Genomic DNA, 12,316 nt, shown 5'->3' with positions numbered 1-12,316 from the left:
AACAAAGCTATCTTGGCACGATTTAATTCTCAGGGCTCCCTCTGCTGGTAGTGAGAGACAACAAATTCACAGAGAGCTTAAGAATGAGGCTAGTATCGTTATTACCACAATTTTGCCATTTATATTAAAGCTAAATTTACTGTTGGACACTCATGCAATAAAACCAAATGTTTTGGTTTACAGCTAGCCAGTTTTTCCACTAAAGATTAAGTGATATTTTTGTGGTTGAATTAATTAGTCTTTTCATCACAGAAAATTGAACTATTTCGTATTTAAAATAAATATTTGCCGGAGTTATACAGAGTAATTTACAACATCACTTATACAAATGATTACCAACAGCTTACATAAACAGAAACAGAACGCTTAATAGAGACATAGCAAAGATTTAGTAGCTACCCAGACTACTTCATCCTCCCCTGTATAATTCCAATGCAACGTAAATACACACCCTTTATACCATCCGATAAAATAATTACTTTCTGGGCCATAATATCTCAACATAATACATAAAAATACATGAAAAATTGGAAAAAATATATTCAACTTGTTGTCCTCTGAGACTGAGTACTCATGTATATAGTTTTAACTTTGAAAAGCACTTTCACCTTTATCATCACATTTTATCCTAACAACCCTCAAGATAGAGCAGATACTCTAATCCCCATTTAACAGGCTCTTCCAACGAGGCCTGAAGGCCTCTCTCTTGAGAACCAATTAATAGAAAGGCATCATGAAAATTATTTAAATTATCAACTTTTTTATTATTCATGTTATCCTGAATGGACTGTCCATATTTATGTTTCACAATATCTTATTCAAACTACGAACTAATGAACCCAAATTTTCTGAGAGCAGTAGACAATTTTTCAACTAAGGGTCCTGGAAATGAATTAGAAGAAAGAAAAGAAGAGAAGTGGTGAGGTAGGAACCATTTTAACATTATCCACTATGATGGTGCATAGAGGGTAGAATGTGTCCTCATAACTTGGAGCTCCAAGATCATTTGGGAAGTGGTAAGAGTTATGCCATTGTATGGAACTGCAATCTGGGTTCTAATTGAGTCAATCTCAAGATAAAAACAAACGAATGCTCCAGTTCCCGGGAGTCACCCAGCCCTATATGCAGAGAGTCTTTTGAAACCAAATCACGAACTTTACTTTTTTTCCGTGCGTAAGTGAACAACCTTTTAGCAAAGTTTAATGACAGAGTTGAGACCAAAGATTCTGGTCTAACTAACAATCCTCAGTGAAATAGGTTTGATGGTTTCAGTTCAGTGCATATCATGAAAGCACTCTGGCACAATTGATAGGATGTTCATGAGGAGGTAATATACAGATCCACAGATTAAATTACTTTTCACCCCAAGAGATATTTATAGGGGTGATCTATCAAGGTTACAGGGAAGAGCAGTGACATGACAGTAAGAACGTTCAACCTAAGCTTATATGCTGGAACATAAAGACACCTGCAATTTTATCCTTGTTAACCATTACAACTGACAACTTTTCATTAAAAAATGTTTTGGTACAGAAATCAGTTCTAAAGATTTAGACTTGTTTTTCAAGTTGAGTAAAAATGCAAAAACGTATCAGCCTATTTTATTATAGAAGAGATATTCACAGTGAACAAAAAGTCAATTTATTTTATTGTAGAATACATGCTACTTATATGTTAAAGTAAGGAATAAAGACCAGAAATATGAAATTATTATGTGCGAACAACTATAAAATCCATTCAATTGCAAATAATATGTATTATTTTTCTGAATAGAAATATTAGCAAATGTTTTGCTTCTCAAAAGCCTACCATGAGATCAACTCAATTTCAATTACATTTCAGTGTTAGATAATACAGATGGATGAAATTGTCATCTTCTACCCCACAAACTCTACTCCAATAACTCTTAATTGGAATGAAAGCTGGTTCCTCCTGACCTTTAGACTTCACACACACACGCACAAAATTGTATTATTTCCTTGATCTTGTCAACAATTGAGGAAATAGAACTATGCTTTCAAAATTATAGTAACACTTTAACTGTATCTCATATATCTGATTGCTTCATTCCTCAGAATACAACAACCAAGGAACCAGAAGAAAACTGAAAAGACATCTAAGAAATAAAAATAAATCAGGCTAAAGTTTACCCATTTTATTCGTGAGAAAATTCCTTGGTCCCTCTTTTATAGTCTATTTACTCTTATTTTTATATACATTCCAACAAGCTTGGTTACCCTGGAAGAAAAGTATTGCCAGAGGTGGGCATACTGACATTAAGAACAGCACTTTAGGGGCAGGCCCGGTGGCGCACGCAGTTAAGTTCACAGGTTCCACTTCTTGGCGGCCCGGGGTTCGCAGGTTCAGATCCCAGATGCGGACATGGCACCACTTGGCAAGCCATGCTGTGGCAGGTGTTCCACATATAAAGTAGAAGAAGATGGGCATGGATGTTAGCTCAGGGCCAGTCTTCCTCAGGGAAAAGAGGAGGATTGGCAGTAGTTAGCTCAGGGCTAATCTTCCTGAAAAAAAAGAACTTTACATATACCAGATACAAATCAAATGACCACTGAGGTCCAGAGAAAGGGAAAATTGTAAATTGTGAAACAGAAAAATCCATATCTAGTCTAGTCATAATATCAGAGAGTGGGATTAAAATGTACATTTTATAATCTCTAATGCATAATAAGCTGAAGAGCCTGTATTGCCTGCTAACTCGAATAAGGAGTGTTTACTCCACCACTCGGCTCAGACTGGGCTGTCACAAACCCGGAGAGATACCCCTGAGAAGATTGACACTCGGGAGGGGAGGACCAGTCTCTTTCTCCATGCCTGAGTGCAAACCTAGATTCAGAGGCCCCGACGAGGGCCCAGCCAGGGAGGGGAGCTTCCAGAGTTGGCAGCCCGTGAAACTGGTATCCACATGTCCACAGAGAGCCACTTCTACAGGGTCTCCACGGCAGGTTCATCTGCTCTACTTGTACCTTGGCACAGGAAAGCTATGTTCCTACCTGTCCTGGGCAGCATCCAGCAGGGGTGGGAGTGAAGGAAGATTTTCTCCTTTTGATGTTGAGGCAGTCTGACAAGAGCAAGAAATGGACACTCAGGGTTAAATACTTGGCGACCAGGTGTCCTCCCAAAGCCATAAATCATGATTAAAACCGAAAGCCGTATCAAATATCTTCTGCCAATCGACCTTTCAATACTGAATTGAAGTCCCATTTTTCTCTCCAAAAATATAACCTTGCTTTGATGAAGTCACAGTTCCTGTGTTTCTTTGGTTCTCACCCAAAATGTTGAGCCCGACAAAGATGGGAATATTCGACAAAGACAATGTCATGAGAGAAATGTTTAATTTTGAGTGCATATCTTTGAGAACTTCAAGTGAAGATTTGAATATCTCTAGTGATTATTTGGAGAATCCCGAAGTGATCATTTGAAACAGAGTTCTCAACCTTCTTAAGTATTAGGATCCCTTGCTGGAAGTCCTTGAACTTTTACTATCTGCTGATTAGGAAGCCACCTAGTGAGGACGAGCTACTGCCACGTTAGTGATTCATTTAACTTTAAATTAACTCGTATTTAATCAATCACAATACCTACATATATTTGGAAAGTAGCAGTACATAGATGTGGGAGACACAAACTCAGAATCCATTCACACAGCTTTTACAGTAACTCCAAGGGCTCCTAGGAACTAAGATCCATAGGTTGGAAACTATTTCTTTAGAATAACCAAACATATGAAAATAACAAGTAACTGAAAGGATGAATGAAGTCATTGTAGAGTGCTTGGTGCATGGTAAAAACTCAGAAAATGGCAGCCGCTATTCTTATAAGTGAATTTTGCACGTAAATGGATATTCTAGTGAGGTTTATCTTTAGAAAGGTAATGTTTTTTGGTAGACGTAGAGAGTAGACAAATTGCAGACAGACTGAAAAGCTAGATCTCCAAAATGCAAAGCGAGGGCAGATGGTAGGTATCCTCACTCTCCTTAAGTCAACTCCAAGAGCTGAGAGAAGGAATTTTTATCACTCTTTATTTTGTGCTTGGGCTCTTTGCCGAAGCCTCAAACATGAAATGATCTCTATACTTGGTATTAGGGGTACCACTTGCAAAAGAATGAAACCATTTACTATCCACTCCCCCCCCAAAAAAAAGCCTATAGACTTAGAATGTCTGAGACAAGTGTGGATTATAACAGAGACATAGCTTCCAGATCTTATTGTTTAAGTGAATCTTATAGGTTTTGTATTTGCTGGGGGTGGGGAGAGGAGTTTCAACTCAGAATTTCCTTTTTTCTTGAAACTTATTAAAATACTTAGGAGTCAAACATTAGCTTCACTTGAAATAAGGACTGTAACACCAAGAAAGTGTCTTTGGCCCTTCAGGGATTTTCTTGAAGTCTGCAGAAAATCATCCTGATAGCACCTGAAGGATCAGGAGGGGACAGTTCAATTACAGTCGGGAAGTGCTGCAGAGAAGATCCGCACATAATTCTCATAGTGCTCATTACCTCTGGCTTTCTGCCTTCGCAACTGCCATGTACTACATCAAGCGTGTAAATGTTCTATGCAGAACGCTTTTTTGTCACAGCTTTGGGCCCCTGGGGCACAGACAGGGCTAACGGAAAGTTAACATAAGGCATTCGGCACCCAGTTCCCTAACTTTTTAAAATAGTGAGTTTTTAATCATGAAACATATAATGAATAAAAACATCTAGATATACTACCCAGCAATTAGTTTGTTAAGTCATACAGCCATTCTGTGAAGTCCATCTTCATCTGGGTCTGTTTTGTGGGTTGTTTTCCAGAATAAAGTTTAAGAATTCATTCAGTGTCCCCCATCAAGTTAGGCCACATGTTCTAATGTACTCTCTGCCCTTGTGTAGGTGACAATGTGCAAGAGACCAACTATAAGCAAATAAATATGCAACCACAAGTTATGATGCACACTGTGAAGTAAATGAGTAGGGGGCAGTGATAGTCAAACAGAGAGGGCCTCTCTGGGGTGATATTTAAGCCACAATCTGCAAAGTGAGAAGTGCCCAGAACTTTCCAGGAAGGAGCAGTAGGAAAGTACTCAAGGATTCCTGGCTGTTTTCAGGACCCACAGAAGGCCAGTGTGGCTAGGCAGAGCAGGACAGGGCAGTGGGGGTTAATTGTATTGGAGAGGGGCTGGGGTCAGATCATATAGGGCTCATTAATTTGGGTTTTCTGAAGTGCTATGAGAAGCTTTTGAAGGGTTTTAAGCAGGGGTGTGACACGTGTTTAAAAGATCTCTCTCCAACTACCGTGTGCTAAATGGACTGAAGGTTGCTAATATTGGAACCAGGAAGACAAGTAAGGAGGCATTTGCAATGGGCCGTGCTGCTGGAGGCGTTCTCTTCACTTTGACTTCAAGAGAAGCTGCAAATGCAGATGGAAGGAAAATTCCAAGGCGAGTAAGCACTGTGCTGCTAATCAAACTTTGTGTAGCATTTATAAGCTATATCCAATTGTTTAATTTTCCTGAGCATTAGTTTTTCTGGAGAAATTTGCCAACCTTGAAGAGTTATATTGAGGATTAGATGATAAAATTAATGAATATAAAGCATCTGACACCATGCCTGGCAGAGAGTAGGAGCCCAATAAATTACATTGTTATTATCATTTTCCATAAAGTAGCACCTTCTTATGACTCATAAAATCTCTTTTTTTAAAATCATTGATATCTCTGTTTATAAACTTGTTAAGACATAGAAATTATCTTGTTTAAATAAGTCCCAATCACTTTCTTGCTTTCTCTTTTACATCTCGGAGTAGAAGCTGGTTTTGCCAGAAAATGAATAGTCTACTAAATATATGAAAAATAAACCAAAGCCCTAACAATTCGAAGTATGTTCAATGACATCCTGGTAGTAGTCTTTTTTATTTCTAGTAGGATGCATTTTACATTACCATCTCGGTATACATATAAATGGAGAAAAAAATATTTCAAATATGAATTCCTATCTTATTTAAAAATCTGCTTCCAGTTTTGATCAATTGTTCTTTAGACCTGAATTATATTTTATGAGTCAATATTTGTCATTTAATAATAGTACATTTGAATTTTACATCATGAAATCATAAAATATGTCACGATCAAGTAATATTTTCACTAATATTTATAATTAAGATATTGGTGTGTCCTTGTCTGCAAATGATTATTCTTTACAATAGAGAAATATAAACACTATTCTGACTAACATTCTCCATGTTCTTTCTTAGTACTTTAATTCATGTTCAGTTTTTAGCTAAGTATACAGAAATAAATTTGGCCTGATTTCAGGGAGGAAAAAATGAAATTCTGGATTTGGGAATATTGGATTAGCAATAGCTTGAAGAGCATCTGGAAAGCTCTCCAAAAAGGATCTATGGCCTAATCATAAGAGAGAATCAGAGGAGCATATAGTCGCACAGGACCCTAAACTCACAGTAGCCAATATTTAGATTTTTCTCTGCATCTGTTCCCCCTCAACTGACTCACATGCAAAGAGAACAGCTAATTCATGGTTTGGATATGTTTGAATCTAGTGCTAATTATAGAACCCTCTATAAAAGCAATATGTTATTAGACTGATAAAATATAAGTCAGATCAAATGAAGATCCCACCAATATAGCTATATCCAGAAAAATCAGGATTAAAATACTGTTGGTGAATAGCCAATTAATCAGGTTCTAGTTCTATTCCCCAGCACTTGTATTCCTTTTTAATGAAGAGCCACATTTCTAATGTTGACTTGTGAATCAGTATGCCTCAGGTCAGCCACAGAATTTTCTTTAACATCAAACGCAGTTGGAAAATGGAATCAACAAATGCCGCAGAAAATAACCACCACTTGGCTTAATCTTTCTTGGAACACGAGTTCAGATAATAGAGCAGAGATAGGGATGCATTTTCTCTGGCTACAGCCCCAGAAGGGATCAGGGACTCTGTCTTTTCCCTTCTATTTCCCTGTCAGGGAGAAGGAGTTGGAGCTCCTAAGCTCTAAAATACAAGTGGTAGGAACCACCGAAGGGATTGGAGAGAAAGAATGGTGAGAAGTGATGGGACTCTGAACCACTAGAAGGAGCTGGAGGTACAAGAAGTAAGGATGGGAGAAGGGATGGGGAGGCAGGGGAGTGGTCTGGAAAGAGGGAAATGTAGAGAGGTTCCCACATTAACTCTTAAAAACTCTTAACTTCGCCCTGTGGACACTGGAAAATGATGGCAAGTGTCCCAGTTGTGCCCCAGGCAGAGGCAAGAGCAGGAAGAAGGCAAGAGTGGGATTGACCACAGTTAGACGAAGAGGAAAAGAGCACACGCTTAAGGCCAACCACCCAGTGAGGTACGTCCCCAGGGACATATGACAGTAATCAATGCAACACAAGCTAAGGTAAGAAAAACTGGTGGCTTATCACATTTTTCATGTTGGTTTTAGGCAAGATGTTCACTACCCAGTTTCTATGCTTCTCAGAGGTTGGAAGCAGCGTGGATTGATTCTCATTGATATCTCACAGTTCCAACGGTGAAGGTTGGGAAGTACCCAATGTTCCTTTCCTGTCTTGACCTACCCCATGTGTCTCAGCCTCTGGTACAAATCTGGCATGTAGGAGGCTCTCAGTAAATAGCTGCTGAGAAGATGGTGACATGGTGACACTTCTTGAAATTAATACCTCTAGATTTCACAGGCATAATTATCTTCCTGTGCATTTAATTCGGAGAACCAGAAATTTTGAAAGATTAGACTGGCTATGTCCGTGATCATAGGACTACTAATCCAGATGGTGACAGAAGCCATTTTGTCAAGAGAAAGGCTTTTTCTTTTTTAAGTCTCTAATAGACTTTATTTTGTAGAGTAGTTTTAGGCTCACAGCAAAACCGAGCAGAACTCTCATTCATTGCTGTGGGAATGCAAAATGACACAGCCACTTTCGGAGACAGTTCGGCAGATTCGAACAAAACTAAACATTTATCCAGCAATCGTACATCTTGGTATTTACCCAAATGAATTGAAAACTTACGTCCACACAAATACCTGCACACGGATGTTTATAGCAGCTTTATTCATAATTGCTAGAACTTGAGAGCAACCAAGATGCCCTTTAGTAGGTGAATGCATCAATAAACTGTGGTACATCCAGACAATGGAATATTATTCAGCGCTAAAAAGAAATGGGGTATCAAGCCATAAAAAGACATGGAGGAAACTTAAATGTATATTGCTAAGTGAAACAAACCAATCTCTAAAGGCTAAATACTGTTTAATTCCAACTATAGGAAGTTCTGAAAAAGGCAAAATTATGGAGGCAGTAAAAAGATCAGTGGTTGCCAGGGTTAGGGAGGAGGGAGAGATGATTAGGCAGAACATAGAGGATTTTTAGGGCAGTGAAACTACTCTATATGATACTATAGTGGTGGATACATGTCATTATGCATTTTGCCAAACCCATAGAATATACAACACCAAGAGTGAGCCCTAATGTAAACTATGGACTTTGGGTGACAATGCTGTGTCAGTGTAGGTTCATCAGCTGTAACAAATGTACCTCTCGGGTGAGGGATGTTGATAATGGGGGGGGGCTGCACAACTATAGGAACAAGGTTTATATGGGAAATCTCTGTAATTTCCACTCAATTTTCGTGAGAAATCTTTTTATAAGTAGTTTGCTCGCAGTGTCTATAAGTATTTGATAATTGCTAACTTTGCTGAGTTCTGACTAAGTGTCAGGTCCAGTCACATACCTGGTCACATTTAATTCTGAACACAGCTCTGTAAGTAGGGACTATTAGTATCACTGTCCCCACTTTACAGAGGAGGAAATGAGGGTTAGAGAGACTGAGCAACTCACCAAAGGTCACAGTGCCATAATGGACAGAGCCTGGGCTTGTCATCATTAGGCCACGCTGTCTCAGGCCCCCGACAGTAACTGAAGTCGGTGCTTTGTCACAGGGACATTCTAACATGTGGGCATGATTAATAACTGTGATGGGATAGGAAAGACTGTGGACTGAAACTTCGTATGAAGCTATTTATAAATGAGTTGTAAAGATCTCATAGACTGCCACAGGGAGAGATCCAGGGAACATGTTTGCGCGATCCACTTCACATCCACTACCTGAGCAGCCAGAAACATTTTTTGTGTTAAGTTAATGTGTACAACGGTTTTTCTGTCAAAGAAAAAAAGCAGTTAAAAATCTTCGGTGGCAAAAATTTAAATAGATTCTAATGATTTATGCTCTGACTAAAAAAAAAAAGTGTTCTGCTTCTTCATTATGCCTAAAGGAAAATATGAATTTTTCATTTTTTAGTGATTTATAGACTGAACCCCTGACTGTGCCCTCACAGGGCATGTACAAAGGGAAGACTGAAATCATTAATTATATAAAGGACGCCCACATCTGGCTGCTCCTCCCAGGTGAATGAAGCCAAAGCCTGATTTAACAGATGGACACTGCACCGTTTCCTGATGGTAAAATCACCAGATGTTTAGAGATTCCAGAAGTACAAAGGCAGAAGGAAGTGCGTTAATGATGAGGTTTCTGGCACACCTTTGAATTTTCTTACTTTTAACACTGCATTTTCTTGCACATTGGGTATCTGTGCATGTCATGCCATTATTTGAATTTTAATTAAAATAGAATTTCACTTTAAAATATTTCACTCTAAAAACAAGAAACAAGGAAAATGTGCTTATATACCTTCACCAGGCTATACCAAATATTGTTCAAAGCTTGAAAAAAATTCAGTTGCTTTACTTTGGATTGATTTTCTTTTCAAAATCCCTTGAAGGGGTCTGGCCCAAATATAGTAGCCCAGGTGCGTGGTGATGACTGGTCCAGAACCCCCAGGCTCTGTCCACCTGGGTGCAGGGGATCCAAGCAGGCTTGCTCCGACACTTTACTAGGCTGTGTCCACTATTTTTAACCCTCTGACCCTAACAGGAAGTTGGGCCTGGCCTCAATCAAGAAGGGGAAAGTGTGGAGGTCATCATGCCGGGGAACTGGTGTGAGAACTTTGGCACCAGTAGAGTGGTAAGAGGGAGATTATTTCATGGTAGGAGGGAGATTATTTCACGGTAGGTAAGAGCATAAGAGCAATAACGTGCAAAAAGTAAGACCTGGGTTCGAATCCTGACTCCAACACTGACTACCCATGTGGCCTTATCCTGGGACCAGTTATTTAACCTCTCTATGTCTTGGTTCTCAGTTTTCTCCTCTGTATGGTGGAGATCATGATTCATACCTCATAGGATTGCATTGACAATTAAATGAGATAAGGTGTGGAAATGCACTTTGCACGCTACCTGATATAAAGTCCTTAAATAAGGAGAAATCAGAGAGAGAGAAAAAAAATATGCATCATGAATTTTCATAAACACTGCCTCAGGTGACACATCCTTCCTTCCTTTTGCCTCAGGATATTTCCATTTTGACGCCGGGGACTGACTAGCTTCGGTGTGTTTGTTCCAAAACCGTCTTGATCACTCTAGTAATCAAAGTTCAAGGCCCTGGACCTTCCCCAGACGGAGCTTCTTATTTCAGAACTGAGAGCAGGCTAAGGGGCCCACCCAGCACAGCTATCGTGTGTGACATGGTTCCTCATTCAGATGTTTAAAGGTTGGCCTTCTAAGTCCATCTAAATACAGAAACAAGCTACAAAACAAAACAAGTAGCTTTCTCCAAGAATCTTTTATGCGTACTTTCAATGGGGAGAAGCTGCCCTAGGGTTAAGTACTGTGCCATCCACTGACGGAAGATAGAGACGCACCCTGAAAGAATAAGGCCCAACTTCCCTTTTTCTACTCTCTCTCAAACTACCTGCTGGGTGACTATTCAATTAGTGGGCAAACAGTGATTCCCAGAAATTACGGAGGTTTTAGTGTTCACAAGGATGTAGTTCCTAATGTTTTTTCCCAGCAGTATATACAACCATTTCCTACTTTTAAATAGTAGGCCAATCTGAATATTAACTATCTGCCAATTTCAACACACCTCTCCTATAAACATTTCCTTCCTGGGTAGGGAGGAAGCCCAAATGATGTGGTCCTGTGTAGTTCTTTAACTTTCTTTTTTATGATTGGTGCAGAGCATCTGATTATTTCCAGGTGTTTCAGATTTTCTCATGGCCTCCTTGTTATTTCTCCCCTCTTTGAGCTCCTTTGGCAATGAATGTGACCATGAGGTCCAAAGCTATAAAGGATGTGTTCACCACTTCCCTCTTATGTCTGTCTCTTTATTTAACCACAAGTTCACTGTCTTTATCCACATTAATTCCCTGAGGTATTCACACAGCATTTGTGTTGACTGCCTTAATTTTGATCTTCTCTAATCATTCCCTGCCAGATGGTAGTTAAAGTTTAATGGCCCCCGTAAAAATAGTTCCCTTTCTTCTTTCATCAGTCATGTGTGTTTACTTAGCTAACTGCTGGATGTTCAGAATGAACACAAAGTGACCACCAACAAAATGAATTCAACAAACGCACTGGCTTAATACTTTTCATGGTACCTAAAGATGTTATCCACTCAGCCATTATCCTTATGTTTTATCGTCTTTCCTTTTCTGTTTTGTTGGTTTTCTTCCCTTTTTATCTCCCTTCTCAGGTTGTTTGATGGAAAGCCACAAGACTGTGAGGCCTGGCAGTCATCAGTATGCTACAATTAAAGTGTGTGGACATGTCCAGCTCCAATAGCAGTGAGTGCTAGATAGATGACATTTGGCATCCATAGTGCTTTCCTTGCCATATCCACAAGATGTGGGTAAGCATCATTCTTTATGATTCAGATAAAGAAGCTGAGATAACTCACAGAAGACCACACAAGAGGCTGGGATAGAAACTTGGCATTCTTAAGGAACAAAATAAAGAGGCAGACAGATATAACAAATTCATCTCTAAATAAATAATATGCCCTTTTTGTCTTCAGTGCATCCTACTATCATTCCTGAGCTAGCTAGTTCAGAAATAGCAACTAAATAAGGATTATATTATATGCCATTTTATAGATGAGGTAACTGAGATGAGTCATATTACATGACTCTTGCCAGGCCATGCACACATCTCTGGAAGTATCCTGTCACTTAGATTTACATTCGATTTATTAAAATATGTAGGAGCTATTTAAAAAATAAATAAAACTAACCAAACAAAAGATTAGCAGCATTTTCAGAGCAAGCATTCTGGGTAACTTTATATACACACACCGTTTAAAGCCTATAAAACACAGGACTCTAGGGCAGGAGTCTGCAAACTGCAGCCTGAAGGCCAAATTCTGCACGCTGCCTGTTTTTGTAAATAATGTTTTATTGAAAC

The 12,316-nt window shown here is 39.1% G+C and overlaps 1 long non-coding RNA gene across 2 annotated transcripts in view; it reads right to left on the bottom strand.

The window, feature by feature from the left end:
* Positions 1 to 256: 256 nt before the first annotated feature.
* Positions 257 to 12,316, bottom strand: part of LOC123285219 (uncharacterized) — a 63,289-nt gene continuing 51,229 nt past the window's right edge. For both annotated transcript variants that reach the window (XR_011502871.1, XR_006526835.2), the window contains exons 2-3: positions 3,012 to 3,079; positions 257 to 2,522 (exon numbers count right to left, since the gene is read on the bottom strand). This is a non-coding gene — a long non-coding RNA (uncharacterized lncRNA). The remainder of the gene's footprint in view (positions 2,523 to 3,011; positions 3,080 to 12,316) is intronic.

This window comes from Equus asinus, chromosome 4 (genome assembly GCF_041296235.1).
Source record: "Equus asinus isolate D_3611 breed Donkey chromosome 4, EquAss-T2T_v2, whole genome shotgun sequence".
Taxonomy (NCBI): Eukaryota; Metazoa; Chordata; class Mammalia; order Perissodactyla; family Equidae; genus Equus; species Equus asinus.
This window is presented reverse-complemented; position numbering and strand designations above follow the sequence as displayed.